Source organism: Grus americana, chromosome 5 (genome assembly GCF_028858705.1).
Source record: "Grus americana isolate bGruAme1 chromosome 5, bGruAme1.mat, whole genome shotgun sequence".
Classification (NCBI taxonomy): domain Eukaryota; kingdom Metazoa; phylum Chordata; class Aves; order Gruiformes; family Gruidae; genus Grus; species Grus americana.
In genome coordinates, this window is record NC_072856.1 from 65026337 (window position 1) to 65042867 (window position 16531).

At 46.7% G+C, this 16531-nt stretch overlaps 1 long non-coding RNA gene across 1 annotated transcript in view; it reads right to left on the bottom strand.

The window, feature by feature from the left end:
• Nucleotides 1-2292: 2292 nt before the first annotated feature.
• Nucleotides 2293-16531, bottom strand: part of LOC129207286 (uncharacterized) — a 70056-nt gene continuing 55817 nt past the window's right edge. The window contains exons 3-4 of the long non-coding RNA XR_008577418.1: nt 2732-2851; nt 2293-2382 (exon numbers count right to left, since the gene is read on the bottom strand). This is a non-coding gene — a long non-coding RNA (uncharacterized LOC129207286). The remainder of the gene's footprint in view (nt 2383-2731; nt 2852-16531) is intronic.

The following is a 16531-nucleotide window of genomic DNA, read 5'->3' on the forward strand; positions in this document are numbered from 1 at the left end:
TTGAGGCTGCAGGAGGGAACTGAGTGCCAATCTGGTATTTTTATTAATACGAGAGCTCACCCAGCGTACGGTGACAATGAAGGCAATGGTGGGGTTTGAAGGGGGTTGCAGGGAAAAGGGGGGCTTGGTGCAAAATTACTGCAGACCGTGAGCTGAATTCAGGTTCCTGCTGGAAGCGTAAGCTCTTTAATTTTTGCCATGCTCGGCTATGAAGGTCCCCGGAGAGGTGAGGTTGCTGTAGTTTAATCAGAGCCATCTATTTGTTCTCAAGTGCAAGGACTCCCATCTCTCGCGCATTTGAGCAAGGTCATTGTTCGGTGCCGGTAATGCATGAACGCGCAGCGGCTCCCTCAGATTGCTCATTAGTATTCTGTACGTTACACGGGCTAAATTTGCCATTTCATTTAGAAGGATCCTGTTTGCATTTTTCTTCTATATCAGAGGCCTCATCAGAAGAAACAGGTGCTACTGGGAAAGATCCAATAAGCATTTATGCATATTTACAGCAAATACTGGACACAGCTTTTTGCTTAACGTTCTGAATATTCAATGAGCAGTTCACTCTACGCATTACCAAAGACAGAAAGGCTAATTTGGAATTAATGCTGTAAATATTTGCAGAAAATGAGGGGTAAAAACCACAGCAGAAAAAAATCCTGCTGTATGCCAGGGTTGGAGAAAATGGCCCAGAGACATACTGGGCCAGAGCCAGCCTGGACCTGGTGCAGGGTCTGGTTCAGCAGGACATTGGGCTGCACCTCGAGATGCAAAGCACCACCGTCCGGCGGTGACAGGGCTGCTTTAGTACCCTGCTAAATCCAATGCCCAATTCTTACCATCATTTATTGCAACTGTCTGATGAATCAAGGTGCTAATGAGTTAATGCACTTATGTGTTAAGTCCAGTGCTGTCCCGAGCAGACCCTAAGCAGGTGCTTGCTTTCCATCACGGCTTCTGCGGGAGCACCCATGGTTCCTTGAGTCCCTACTTCCATAAAACACTGTTTGCAGATAATTCAGTGTTAGTGCAAGAACATGCTTTTAGGGATTGCTGAGTCTGAGAGGATCAGCCCTGGACCTGCTCCGAATTACCCCAAAACTGGCGGGTTGGCCCATTTTCTGTCTTTTGACTGCAATGAGTTGCTGCCAGCACAATCAGCTGCCGTGCAGGAGGACTCGTGCCCAGCCTGGCACGAGCAGGAGAAACTCAGTGAAACCTCTCCGCTCCACAAACCCAAGGCACGGGCACAGCTACTGCAATGGTTGAGAAAACCCACGCTGATTTCTGCCATGCATGATATAGCCACAAGCGCTTCCTCTTTTTTTAAAAAATAATTAGGGAGGTCCTTTTTGTCGATATCTATTTCCAGGTTTAATTCATTATGAACCCCATCTTATTCTATCGAGAGTGTCAGCCATTTTTGCTTTTAATTGCCTATTCCGAGCATTAATGTGTGCCCATGTTCTTATGGAGGCTGTTAAAAGGTAAACTCTTAAAGTTCCCAGGCTCTCGTAATAACACAGAAAATATCGTTCTTCACACCAGCTAGACTGGTGCCACAATTACGCATTGACTGGCTTGGCTTTAACATTATATCGCTTCCTGGTATTTGAAATATTCAGTTAAAAAAAAAAAAAGTAAATAAATAAAAAATCTGGTCCCACCAGGAAACAGAGAAAGTCCCAGAGCCTCTGAACGCTCCTTACAAAGAACTCCCTTAAAATCCTTCCATGAAAAAAAAAAGAAAATAGGAAACTCGGCTAATAACACTTTTCCACATAAATAATGTAGATTGTAACTGGCCTTCAGAGAAGCCTGAGCACAACAGAGGTCTCTTTGTAAGGCCGAGCACTGATTACATGCTGCTGAACCCTTTCATGATGATAGCTTTTCATACTACAGCATCTCAAGCGCACTTAAAATTAATAAGCCAGGCTGCCTCCTCCCGGGCTGCACCATCCCGGCAGACGTGCCCCGAGATGGGTGTAACCCCAGCAGATGTCAAGTAAAAGGACCTGGGCCTTTCCCAGAAAGGTTTCCAGGGCTGACAGGCTGCACGAGCTCAGGTCCCTGCTGATGTTCGCCTCTGCCCTTATACAATAATAAAGGGATTAGACAGCACGTCTACCTGAAATGGCAGGAGACAGGATTTGGTGACCCCCGAGGTTACCCCTGGTCCTATTCCTTAATGAAGCAGTGAGATAAGCCCTAATGCATACATATCTTTGGGAGAGGAGATTGCTATTAAAGCCTCTTGCGAGGACTTTAATCCCAGAGGTGGCTTTGCTGGGTCTGTGGGCAGCCCCGCTGTGCAGAGCTGCTGCCGGGCCAGCCCGGGCAGGCTGCTTTGCCAGGCAGCAGAGATGTTTTGACAAGATCCTCCTTCAAAAAAAAAAAAAAAAAAAAATCAGTATCCCTATATTCTCCCTCCCCCCCATATTACACATGCAAAAATAACCATTTTTTTTCCACTTCCCAATGGGAAGGTGTGGATGTAAAGTAGAACCTCTCAGCCCTGGTGGGACCCAGAGCCGGGAGCAAAGCTGCCCTGTGGAAACCTCTTTTGCTGCACCATCCAGTTTCATCACTCAGTTTTTGGGGTGCTGGGGACACTCTAGGCTCTTGTGTGAGTTAAACACAGCTAGCATAGCTTAGCGGTGCAAGGAGGTCTGCACCTGCATCCTCTCCTACCAGGAGCTGTTTTCCTGGTGTTTAAACATGTGATGCTCACCTTTAGGTATCACCATCTCTGAGGGATCTTGGTCCCCTTGGCTGACTGCACAGCAAGGTGGCGAAGAGCATGATGCCTTTTAAGCAGATAAGAAATCCCAAGACGACCAAGTTTCATATCCTAAATGGGAAGCAGAATGTTTAAATCAGAACTTGGGGGCTGAAAGGTGCCCAAAGGGCCAGGCTCAAGTGCTTGGCTTACAGCTAAATTTGGAAGGGGAATAAAATGAAAATACTCATGTTCTTTCTTAGCAAGAAGTCCTTGGTAGAAATCATTGTAGTTTGCAAGCAGAGACAGGTCAGACTCTTAGATGTGTGTTGAATTGATATGTTATTGGTACGAAGAAACTCCAAACCTAAAAGCTGAGAATAGCTCACTTAATGCGAGCACAAACCTTGAAATTCAGCACAATATTGCTTCACTGAGAAAACCGCCACAAAAGAGCTCTATTTTCTGACAGCCAACATCCCAAATTAAACAGCTTCCACGTGTGTCAATAAAAGGCATTGGCTTCATTATTTGCAGTCCCCCAGTGACAATTTCTAGTCCCCTTTGGTAAATGTCATTACGGTTCCAGACAGACATCTGCATCATGGTCAAATTGACTGATAAATGCTCCTTGCCGGCAAAGCGAACCGGGAGGGACAGGCGATTCCTGATGCTGCAGGCAGCTTTGCCAGGGCACGAGGTCTGGGCAGCCTCTCCCGGAGCCGCATCGTCTGTGCAGGTGGGGAGAAACCATTGGATCCGGACAGGGCGCTGGGTCAAACTGGACTGTCTGATGTGTAAACATGACCCGGTCCAAAGTCCACCGCACCAGCGGGGAGAGGCTCTGGGTTTCCTGGTTACAGTTCTCCCTCCTATTCACTCCCAGTTTTCTACTGCTCTTCCCCAAGCAGTTTTCATGTCCTGTCCTCGCTCTGCCCACAGCCTACTTAGCTCTAGACATAACTCTTCCTTGTTTACTCTCCACCAAAGTGAAGGCTATCAATGGGTAACTGTGGAAACTGCAAGTGAGTTGTTCCCGGCATGGTGCAGCTGTGAGCACGCGTGGGGAACTCTGTGTTGATCCCAAATGGATCCTCTTGAGGAAACCAAAGGTCTCACCTACAGCTTGTGGCTCTTCTGGCGGGGCCCAGGACAGGACCTGCAGCAACAAGACCCAGACCATGCACAGAGGCACATGGTGGATTTGCCCGGCTCAGAAATGACATGGCCCTTTTCCTGCCCATCCTCTGGTGCGTGACCTTATTCTTGCACACCATTGTGCAGAATCTCCCGAATAAAAGTTGCTGGACAAGAGAGAAGGAGCATATAATTTTGGTCCAGGACAGATGGCAAGCCTTTCGCTTTATATTATGAACTCATATTGCGTTAAATGAACCTTCACTTGGGCCTCCTTCCCCTTCAAACTGTCCCGCACTCAGTAAATCTACTTGAACAGTGAGCATGACAGAGAATTTAGTTCATTCCCCAAAAGAAAAAAACTTAATTGCTAAGCAGTTGATTGGGGTTTCTAATTGATCAGCAGAAGCATTGTTAACCTGGGTATTTGGCAGTGACAGCAGACCATTCCTGCCTGACGTGCACTGTCGCTGCGGCATGAGAAAAGGCACGAGAAAAAGCAGCGGGGCTGACTCTGACCCCACTTTCTCCACTGGCCCAGGACTGCTTCCAAATTCCACTTGCATAACTAACAGCAAAAGCAGGCCCAACATTTTCTGTAGCAAAACTGTCTTTGTGTTGAAAAATTAACTGCTAAACTCTGCTTTCCAGTAAATGCCAGACTGCTTTTCGTTCACTCCATCGCTACAGCTTTGCTTAGTTTATTATTTATGTCTCCTTTCAGAGTTTCCCACCTGCACCATCTCTATCAATGGGCATGAAATAAAAATCAATAGCAGCCGTCCTGCCGGTCGAATGGAACAGCAGCAGCTCTGGTGTTAGATCCCAGCCAGGAACCAGTGAACGATCGTGCTGAGAAAACAGGACCATTTTGTGCATGCCTGGTGGTTAACTCCAGCTCACTCTTCTGCAAACCAGGAGGTTTTGGGGGCTGGATGTGTGGGGAGGGAGGAGCAACTGATGTTTAGGGACATGGGGAGCCAGTCACACACCTGGGAGGCTGCCAGGAGCATCATACCTGGCTGGTCCTGGCTGTCCCTTTCATCCCTTCCCAGCAGAGATCTGTTCGTCCAAACTGCCAGCAACAGGGATTTCTACAGGCAAAATACAGGTGTTTCACTGTCCTCCTTACAAGTTCTTGCTCAGCTCCACGGTTTGGAACAAGACAGTGTTGCATCCTATGGATTGGTCCCGTATGGCATGGGGAGGCTGGAGTTCAAGATACATGGCTAAGCCTGCATGAAATTCCAGTTCAACTTTGCAGATGTGTTGATGCTGTCACTTGGTTCAAAAAAAATTATGTACCACCTGGAAAGAGTGATCCTAAGTCTTTAAAAGCAATGATAATTGGGGGTGAATGTCTTGCAAAGAGTGAGAACGAGCAGAAGAGAAATTTGGCTCCTATTCCTAACAGAGACACTCGGAGAAGGTATTAAGTACCTCTAGTGTCTCCGATGCAATATCCAACTCCTCATCTTCAGTAAAAAGGTAAGGGTTTTTTTGGCTCTCCATGTATTTAAATTTTAGGTCAATCTGTTCCCCACCAGCTTCACATCTTTCCCCTTACTAGTGTATTTATAGAAAAACTGAGTGCAGACCAGTTGGTCTGCAGGACAGTAAACTGGCCATGGAGATTGACTGCCCAAAGATAATTTGTACTGGTAAGGTATTTGCATGGGGTTACGCAGCAGTGTTCACCCCTGCATGCCTCTGCAAGGCGGCTTCGAGATGTCTGCACTGTTCGATGCACAGTGAAGCACATGTGTGCATGCTCCTGGCAGAGGTGCTTGGGTCCATGCCCAAAGGCTGGGCAAGCTGCAGCATGCCCAGAAGTAGCCTGTTGGACTGACATAGGCTCAAAGACATGTCTCCCTGCTGTAGTCCACATCCCTTCCATGTTACAGTGTCTAGAAAGGGAGAACATGGCTCTCAGCAGAAACCAAATGGAAGTGCACTGGGTCCACCTCAGCCACACGGACATTGCCCACTCGTTTATCATCTCCCTCCAGGGACACAGGACACTGGCAGAGTCTCAGTCTGAGCGTACCTAAGGGACACACAGACTGAGTCCCCTGCGGGACAGGCGCTCACAACGACAGTCCTGAGGGACTCCCAGATGTCTCAGGAGCCACAGCCAGTGCCAAGCACGAGGATGAATTATTCACAGCAAACACAAAGGAGGCCGGGGGAGCATTAAGGAAGCCCAAATCACAACCAGCCCCTCTTTGCAGCTACACTTTGCCCCATCTCCACCAGTTTCATCTCCCCATGTGCTGTTTTGCCTCCCTCCCTGTGGCACCAGCCTTACAATTCAGCAGGAGCGAGCATAGCCCAGCTCAGACAGGGAGCAGCTTGCTGAAACCCGGCTCCTCCTGTAGCCATTGCATTTATTGCTGAGCACCGTCAGGTTGCTCTGAAAACACAGTGGAAGTAGTGTGATTTCTGGTGACTGCCAGGTTTTCCCCATCTTCACGCCTCACCCCCAGCTGCCAAGGACTTGCCCCCAGGCGATGGCAGCTCGCTGTGTTTGTTGATGCTTAGTGGTGCAAATGGACTGGAAGGGCACCAAACCCGGGCAGGCCCCAGTGAAAGAGCTGCAGAGCTGGAAAGAGGGGAGAGTGTGTGAGAGTGACTGGAAGCGCCCCGTGCTCAGCTGCAGGCAGGAGCCTTTACACCAGCCCAGAGACACTGAGAGCCCACTGGGACCATGCAGAGGCTCAGCCCCAAACCTAGCATGGAGGAATGAAGGGGGGGAAAGGAGAATGAAAAGCACGGAAGACCTGAGATTGCATTAAATCATATCTGAATCCAAATTATGCCTCTGTAACAGAGAGGACTGTTGAAAGCCAAGGTAGCCCATTGCTCCTAAACTGCATCCTTCCCTCTGAAGGAGGCTGCACGGGTCCCCCGTCTCCTGCGTATGGAAATCTTTACGTGTCTCACTGAGTTATAGGGCTGGAAGGAAATGGGACAGCTCCAGGACTCTTTGCCAGGTCCTACCCCCAGGGCAGGAACCAAAGCTGCAAGTGTTGGGCCCAGGAGGGTTCCTATGTCCAAATTCAAGAGCTCTGCAAACAGCCAAAAGGAAAAACTTTCCTCGTTATCAGAGAGAAGCGCTGGCGTACAGCTGGGCTCAAGCAGGAGAGATGTAGCCCACAGACACCTGATGCTGGAGGCATACCCTTCCCCTAGCAGTTATTTAGAGCTCTAGTAATTGCTATACCAAACATTATCCTCCTTACAAAACACAAGACAGCAGCAGAGGTTTTCAGGAGACGCATCCAGCTGTGGGGGACTTCACACCCACGTGCTCCTGGTGCTGAAGGTGGGTGCACAAGACTCCTGGGATGCCTGTACAACAGCATCCGCTCTCTGTCTCTAACTCGGACAGCTAATATAGCAATTATGGCAGGCTCAGGATTTTATAACTCATAAGGCATAAGCATCCCCCCAAGAATTTTTAAAAATAACGTAAAAAGCCTCATGTCTTATAAGGCAAATCAATGGTACAGTGGGGATCTGTTTCTCACTCTTTGTACAACTTACTACTGCAGTTTGCTGTTCCAACCTTTAAAATAAACCTGTACTATTATTTGCAAGAATCCCTTTGCCATCACAAGGAAGTCAGAGAGACTTACAACAAAAACTCACAACTTCCACAGAAATCACACCTTCCTAAACATTAGAGCTCAGTGTTAGAGGTAGCACCTCCACAGTTTGCAGGAGCAGAGACAGAAGCAGAAAACACTGAAAAGGACAGTGTGCCTTCTACTCTGCTGGCCCCCGGCAAACCGCAGCCCGAGTCTAGCTGCAACTTGTGTTCATAGCTGCCGGGTCGGCAGTGCCCGTGCATCCACGTGCAAAACTCACAAATTACCCCAAGGCTTCAGCTATACATAGGGGAGCTCTGCAGGTCCCTGCCGAGGTCCTGCCTTTAAGGGAAAAGCCACGCTTTCCAGTGGCAGTGCCTGACTGGGACAAGCTCCCCAAACCACGCATCTGAAGTGGGGGTCCCACCTCCTCAGCCATCCCTGGCAGTGGATTACACCAGCCTGGCTCTGCGCACTGGCTCTTGTTCCCGTCCCTGGGAGGATGGGGCAGAGCCTGGCCAGGGACGGGAGGGATGCTGCGAAATGCTGCGATAAATGCGCAGAGCTCCTGCAGGGGCTCACTGGTAACAGTAAAAGGAGCTTTGGCTTCAGGGTGAGCAGGACCAGGATTTCATCCCCCCTGAGGAAATAACTCTGTTTAACTTCTGAACTCTGAGCTAAAGTAGCCCAGGCAGAGATCTGTGGTCCGTGCCGGGGGGGGGGGGGGGGGGGGGGGAGGTTTGTGTGCAGACTCCAGCCAGTCTGCAGAGCAACTTTCTGGAAAAACAGTTCACTACAAGAAGGCACTTTGTCTCAAACTTCCCGTTTGCTGTGATCTATTGGCCTCCTCGCTGCTGTAAGGCTAGGAGTTTTGACATCTCCTTTGCCCAGCAGAAACCCAGTGATTTAAGAAGCCAGAAAATACATCCTTCTCTTCCCTTTTCATCCTACAAACTGAGACTGCAAGCTGATGGGAGAAGCTACCAGTACCACTGGGACTCTTGGTCTGCCTCTGTCTTGTGCCAGTATTTCTGACCAGTGTACCCACCGGCGACACAAAATCCTGGACCAGCCATGGCCAGTCTGGCCTGGCAGGAGCTGAACATTATTAGCTCAGTCATTAAAGTTACTTATACAAATATAGGAAAAAAAACACTTGAAGACTAGGAAACAGCAAAGATCTGCTGCTTCAGCTCAGTCTGTTCCTGCAGTAGTGTCAAGCTATCCACAGCAAGCAGAGAGCAGACTGCAGCACCGCTTAATCTAGGGACATACTTGTATGAGTGTTTCCTCATCCCTCTGCCGACCCACCGGCTCTTGTGGTTTCTGTAAAAACTACTAGAGCTGCAAAGAGGAGGCTGTGGCCTCAGCAGCTTTAACCATTTCCATGCCAGCTGCCCTGAGAGCAAACCGCAGGCTGCACCCCGCATCCAGCCCTTCTCAGCAGGAGAGGGTGAAAGACGTAATAAACCAGCACATGATGGACATTAGCTCTGTCAATAAGTTCTGACCCTCACTGATGATGAGAGTAGGAGGAAAACATAGACTGAGAAGAACATCTGTCTTGTCAGGACAATTTTTTCAAGACTTGAGTTGGTGATTTACTGGCTGGGTTGTACAAGTTGGACTGCACCTTGAAACAGCTTTCTCTTGATGGCTTTGGTTTTCTGGCTTCGGCCCCTGTTCCTGAGCTTTCAGTCTACTTCCAGCTTCTCCAGACCTGGGGTAAGGTATACAGGGGAAGTTCTTACTCCACTACATCACCCCAAATGTTTATGCCTGGAGCATACTCAAGAGCACCTCCCTGACTCTTGGGCAGTGGAGGCCAATGTCAAGAGCAGGTCATCAGCCATGGTCTCAGGAGAGCCCTGGGAAGGCAGCCGGGTGGACAACAGTTAGGTGGGAACATAGCAGTGACATAGCAAGCTACATTGCACAGCTGGTAAAGAAATTATAGATCAGGAATAAAATATGAAGCACACATGAATGCAGACCCTGCTGCCAATAATTTCCACTCTTGGCTCAATTACCATTACTCTTTTTGCAGCTGCACACATGCAGTCATTACAGAGCATTTTGGCTAAACGCATTTTGTCTTCTTTTTATGTCTGCCAGCTGAATCAAAGGTCTCCATGCAAGTAACGTGCACCATGACACAATCCATGACACTTTCCTGGGGAGCTCTGAATCCCATAAAGCAATAAATTGATTACAGCATGGAAAGACATGCAAGATCCTCATCTTTCTTCAATGGAACAGAGACACAAGTGTTGTCCTCATGAAAGGCCACATCTCTTTCTTTAAAAGGAAAAACACTGCCCCTGAGCAGGAATAAACTGATTTATGGCTAACGTGATGAACTGGGGTCATTAATAAAAACTGTCTTCCCTCTGGGATAATTTTCTGGCAGTGTTATCTGAGCACACACCTTGCACCTTCTTTACTGATGAGACATGTGCCACACACAAGGTCATGCAACAGGGTAGCGTGCTTCTGATCCCACGTATCAGATGCAGCATGTCAGGGCGGGGAGGGGGAAGAAAGGAGAGCACAACAAGGGGCTGTTTTCTACCCCCAAAGCCCAAATGTGGGCAGGAGGTTGTAGCACAACAAACCGTCGAAGGGGCCATAGCCAGCAGAACACAGATCAGCCCAACCCAAGAGGGGATGGCTAGGAAAGAGTCTGAGCTCCTGAAAGCAGTTACTGGTATTTCTCCAGCTTCCAGCCATTTTCAGCACAAGGGTTTCCCAAGACAGATGGGGTTCCTGTGCAGTTAGCAAGCCTGGGTGGATCTCTCTTGCATGAACTTGTTTAGTGTTTCCTGGAGCCCCCATCAATTTTTTAACATCTGTATCCACAGTTGGTCAAGGGCCTGTGATTGTTCTAGAGGCAAAAGCCTATCATGGGAAGGTTCACCTCCTTTTGTTTGCTGAGTTTCTCCTAGCTTCCTCAGATACCCTCTAGTCTTTGTAGTCGAAAAGAGAGTGAAAAGTTCTGCTTTCTCTCAGTAACTCTTCCAAAGTAGATGTCTTAAGATGCCTATCTAACAAAGCCAGAAGACATAATTTTCCTGACACTGATAAGCACATTTGTAACTCTAATCCTAATTGCTCTGTGACCTCTGTGATATTTTGTCATGGGAAGGCTTGCTGGTTTAGAGTTCCCTCAGGTAAAACCATGCCAAACTCCTGGTGAATTACTGTCAGCTCATGATAAGGCCTTCCCAAAGGAACCTGTCCATTGCCAGCAATAAATCTCAAATAATGGAAGAATTCAGTCAAAGTCTTGGTGCATCTAGCCCTGACAAACCAGGCTGTTTGCAACTATTTCAAACAGAAACCTCCAGAATTGCTCAGGCAGTTTTGAAGCAGACCTTGGCCTTGACACTCAAATATCAGGAATAGCTGGTGACTGGCTAGAGGACCTGTGGATTTAAAGGCATAAACCCCCTTCACGTTGCAAACCATTAAATCCAGAGCAAAGCGAGTCCCCACAGAGAGCCACAGCATTCAGTGCATGATAAGTGACTCTCCGTCACTTTTTCCACACAAGCTGGCGTGAGCTGCAGGACACCCCACAAGTGAGACTCTGACCTCACATGTGCTTGGCTCAGGTAACGCTGTATCTGTGGGTGTAGAAAACAAAAAGTGATACAGGAAAAAAAAAATCAGTCCAGGAATCTTTCTATACACATCAGAAAATACATCTAGATTTATAGTTCTTTTTTCCAAGCAAGGCAAGAAATCTTCCAAGAGTCAGCTGCTGGAAACTGTGAGAGCATGCCAGAGAAGGGCTCTCTTTCTAATTCAGACCTCGTCTTAAGCAAAAGTTTTGGGCTCTCTAGGTGGCCGCAGGGTCCACTGTTCTCATGCTGCTATTGCAAGTCCTGCTTAGCAGAATTATCCTGATTCCCAGAGATGAATGCACACTTGGCCTGTTCTTTTCTGACAAAATTCAGCTATAAGAGCAAGGTGTCCAGATGAGACTTGGATGTTCTTGAAACCTTGGCTGTAAAAGTGTTCTGGAAAGTGAACTTACTGGGGGGAAAAAAGGATAACGCTACAAAATCACTGAGATTGAATTATTACAGGATCATTATGCAATGCTATAAGCTCCCAGCGAATAAAATTATGTTACTTCTTAGGATAGATCCGAGCCCACAGTTTTACACTGCCTATTCACAGCCACAATGGCAAAGATTTAAGATGTAAATTAATGTGTCTATCAAGCTTATCCAGCATTATCCTGATTAGTGATAAGCATTTTCAAGGAGACTTTTACACTCAAAAGTTTAAACCAACCCCTGTTAGAGAGCAGGAGGGAATCAAACACCAGGAGAGAACATCTGTAGATGAACTCTGAGATGGTCCTGCAAGGATGCCCATGCCAAGTGCTCACAGGTGTGCAAATCAGGGTGCACCAACAACAGCGGCTCTTCGGTGTCTCTGCTGCATTCATTTTGTCTTGCGTCGGTTTGTTGAGAGGGAATTTGTTCCTTCTTAGCTTTCTGCCTCCTTCTAAAATGGCACATTTCATCTCTGTGTCTTTCTTAGGAAATACTGTGCTGCTCCTGGGGACTTTCACTGGCCAATATCCAAGTTACCTGTTGTCCTCCCTTTATCCCCTGCCTTCTCATCTGTTTTCCAAGACTACAGACAGCCTGTTGCAAGGAAATCCTATTCTTCCTGATTGTCTGGAGAACAGCTAGTCTCAAGGTCACTTTTGTATATAAATCGCAGATATCATTACATTAGCACCACTATTCAGGCATTCAAAAACAAATCTAAACAGGAGAGCTCATCAATTTAGCTGTCTCATGGCTAAACCTCACCATAATGCATGGCTTCCTTTCTTCACTGATTACAGTGCAGTAGATTCATTATTATTATTTTTAATTTGGTTATATACAACCGCATGATGTCTTCTAATTGCCTTTTTTTTTCAATCGAGCCACGAAGGGATGTAAGCAAATTATATGGCTTAACAATTCTGCCTGCTGCAGACAGACTTGTGTGGTCAGCGTACCAAAGACACTGTGAAAACATTACCTTTTACTGGAAGTGTAAACTCAATAAACCCCCAGGAGAGCAATAAAAATGCAGTAGCCAGCAGATTTAACAAGGACATGCTCAGTGCACAGTGTAATCTTATTATATGCTTAATGCCCAGTGGAATTACAGGAATTTGATTTAGCAACATCAGATTTCAGTTTCTCAAATTATACTGACTGCTTACAAATTAAGACTGCGATTTGGGATAATTGCTTTTCATTTGCATTGGCAAAGCCCATATATTATATTTATTCTCACTACACTGTTTATATTTTTGAAGTGTCACGGAGTATTGCCTTTGGGACTTAAACTGGGGTGATGGAGAGCTTTCCTTTGCATCAACGACACTCATGTTACTTCCCCATTAAATCCGGGTAAACGTTCTACCCTGGTGATCTTTATATGCTTGAAAGGTCTGTTTTATGGTTTCCCAAACCTGACTGAACACAGTGAAAGATGAGTGAGTTTCTGGTGAAGGACTCTGTCTTCCTCTCCATCAATCTGAGCTGAGACAGCGTCATTGGAAAGTCAGTGATCTGTAGATGTACAGTGAAGAAATAAGTGCAACAGTGTCCTCACAACCATACCAACATTATACTCGGGAGTGTTTTCTCATTTGACCCTTTTTTGGGCTCTGCCACTGCAGTGTGTAAATGAACTGGAGAGAATGAGGCAGTGAGTGATTAATTACCTCTGGGGAGGGGAGTCATGATGTCAGCAGGCCCACCACTGAACTAGCAGGTAACAGTAATGCTTGCAGGACTATGAAGCGGATCAATGAACGGCTATTGAATGGCATGAGGACATTAGGAGCGCCTGAGCTTTGGAACAAATGACTTCGTCTCAAGAGAAATGAATGAAATAATTAAGTCTAATGGAATGAGCAAAGGGCACAGGAACACCTCTGGAAGAAGACAGGAAATACCTTTGCTGCTGACTTCAGCTTCCACGTCTAAGACATCTGTATAATCTTAAATAACCCTCTCTGTGCAAACTACAGTGTACAGTAGCATTACTTGATTTACTGAGGATCATTCATTCAGACTGGCTCATACAGCAGTAATTCCCCAGGATATTGGCATATCCTGGGCTGGAAAACCTTTACTGCTCCAAAGTCATTAATAGATCATAATAAGTTGATTAAAAAATTAACAAGGTAACAATTCAATTAAGTATTGTACCATTGGGCGATAAATGTAGCTGCAATTGGCAAACATATCAACAGACTCCCGAGCAAGAAGCACTTCTGTTTACTTCCTGCACAACACATGAATCCAATGGTTCTTACCTGAGACTGGGGGAAAAAAGGTGTCATTTAAGCATTTTGTGATGGCCATGGTTATCATCCTTGTTTTGATGAAGTAGAACTGAACCAGCAAGCCTTTTAGCCTGTGATCAAGGCATTAGGTGGCAGGTCAGCTGTAGATAACTCAGAGACAGCTACAGAATTTCCCTGACTCAAGACTCATTTGGAAATTTAACTTGTTCCTTAACAATATTGTGTAAAACAACAATGAAGTCCTCTAGCATTTTCCCAGACTTCAACTCATATTTGCCAAGGGAACAAAAAACCAAAAAAAAGGAACACTATTCCAGTAGCTGCTGTGGCAAGGCTGCTGCCCAGGGCTTTCCTGCAGTGCTGGGAGCCTTTTCCTAAGTTGAATAAGAGGTTTGGACACCACTTCTGCAGCCCTGAGCCCCTCCACGGGTGCTGTGGGATAGTTCTATAAGTGGTCAGCAATACCCCCAGTGCCAAGCCCACACCATCTTCACCACCTTTGAGACCTCACTGAGGTAGGACTCGTCCTTTCTCTGGCCACAAAAAGGGTTCCCCGTGGCTATGCAGAGCCCCAGTGTCCCCATAAAGCTCTGGAGAGCCTAACCAGACACGTGCAGAGAAAGATCTGCCCTGGAGCTGGTCTTTCAAAGCACAGAAGGGTTCACCCAAGATCAGCAAGAGAGAAACCCAAGGTGCCAGGTTACTGCTCAGCGCTTCCTGGCAGCCAAAACCAGGGAGATCTGTTATAGTCCTTTCTCCACTTCTCCAGCTCTGGTTCCCAGAAGGATTGTGTTCAGAGGTGTGTTTCTGGCACTATTTTTAATGCACTTTTAATCTGCCCCATCTGCATTTCGGGAGATGCGGCTCAGTCACCTTTCCCAACATAACGCCTGCTAGATTTATGTGTGTTGGTTCTGCACAACCGTGCTGCACTGTGCTGTTAACCTTCATTAAGATGTTTTAATAATTGAATAAATGATGTGCCAGACATGTAGTTTAATCCCAGAGTGTAGCGAAACAGAGGACAATGACATTAACTGCAGCCTTAGAATAAATATCACCATAAATACCACTAAGCAGGTATCACACGAAAACACCTGCCCTTGACATTAAAAAACATGCCCAGCCGCACTGAGAGGGGAATACAATGCATAATACATTACATCTTATCTGCATCTCAATGCCATTAAATGAGCATAGTTAATGCTTTAATAATCTGCCAGGGAACACTGTGGGCTCTGCATCTGAGCTAACCCATGAAAGAGGAAACTCATCTGTTGCCCTGAGCAAGATGAAATATTATGGGCCACCCTTGGCAAAGAGGGATTTTTTTGTGCAATGACATAGGGAGGGTTCAGGAGGAGTCAGTTCTGTCACTGGTTATCCTTCAAAGAGTGACATCAAATTAGGAAAGGAGGACGATCTCACAGAGATGCCTGTTTGTCCCGTGGAAGGTGGATAAGGGATCCCAGGGGAAGTGAGGATGTGTTGGGGAAGCGTATGAGAAACGAGGGACGGACAAAGGGCCCTGCCCCAGGGTATCTCAGAGTAACTCACAGACCTGTCTGCTGCTGAGCAGGTGGCCATCTCCCAAACCCCCATTTGTACCCCGACCCTGTGATGGCCACAGGTGGTTCTGTCTCCCATAAATGTGTCTATCCACTTTAAACTCATTTGTAATCTTCGTCCTCTACAGTTTTAGGGTGCAGCAAGTGCCCCTCCTGATGCACCCTGTAAAGAAATACTTCCTTGTGGTTTTGCACCTCCCTGGCATCCTCCCTGTCCTTTAGGAGGGATGGCGCATTGGTGAGAGCTGTGCTCCACACCCTGCACGGCGTCACAGATCTCCATCACACCCCTTTCCCAAGCTTTCATTGTGTGGCAGTTTGTAACAGATACTGTACTTTTAATTAGTGAGAATGAATCCACCAAAGGCATTCAGAGCCTCCTTGCTTACCCACATGCTAGTCTAGGGAAGGTTGGGTAAAAAAGACATTTTGGGCCAGGGTGGGTTTGTTTGGATGCACACAGTGACCAACAGGACAGGACAGGAGGACGTTCAGCCTGCCAGAACTCACAGGGCAGGTTGGAGATTAATTTTCCAGCTTTTAATTTATCTGTCTCACCCAGGAGTTCAGTGTTTTCCCTTCTTTATATAAATATTTTTTTCTTGTGCTTATGATTTTTGTGTTGTAATAAAACAGCTTCAAAGATCAAAAGCTCTTGGGGGGTCTTTCGGCACCTTCAAGGAATTAAAAAAAAAGAACTAGGTTAGAGGGGGGCAGCCCTGCTTCCAAGCAGACTTGCGTGCACACATGTTTCCAACCAATGCTTTCATTTTGAAAGCAAGCAAGGAAACCAACTTGAAAGTCAGTAATTTTCTAATTTTCTTCTATAGGACAAAAAAAAAATCTAATGAGGAATTTTTGTTGGAAGATTTGGCAAAGCAAAATCCAGACCCAAAGTCCAGGTACGCTGCTTTCCTCATTTGCATTTGCACCTGCTAGCAATCAGACTGGAATTTGCTGGTATCTATTGCTTCCTGATCCCAGTCAATTTACTGTAAAAGAAAATCCAGATGTAGGCACTAAACTGATTCTTTAACTGTCCCTGTTGGCAGCAAGGTTTGGGGACAATTTCTGTTTATTTGCCCATTGCTAGGGCTACTGGTCCTGCGAAGGAAATCAGCAAAAGTCAGCAGAAACCAGTTGTAAGATTGAGCTGTGGAGAGAAAAAAAAAAAAGAAAAAAGAAA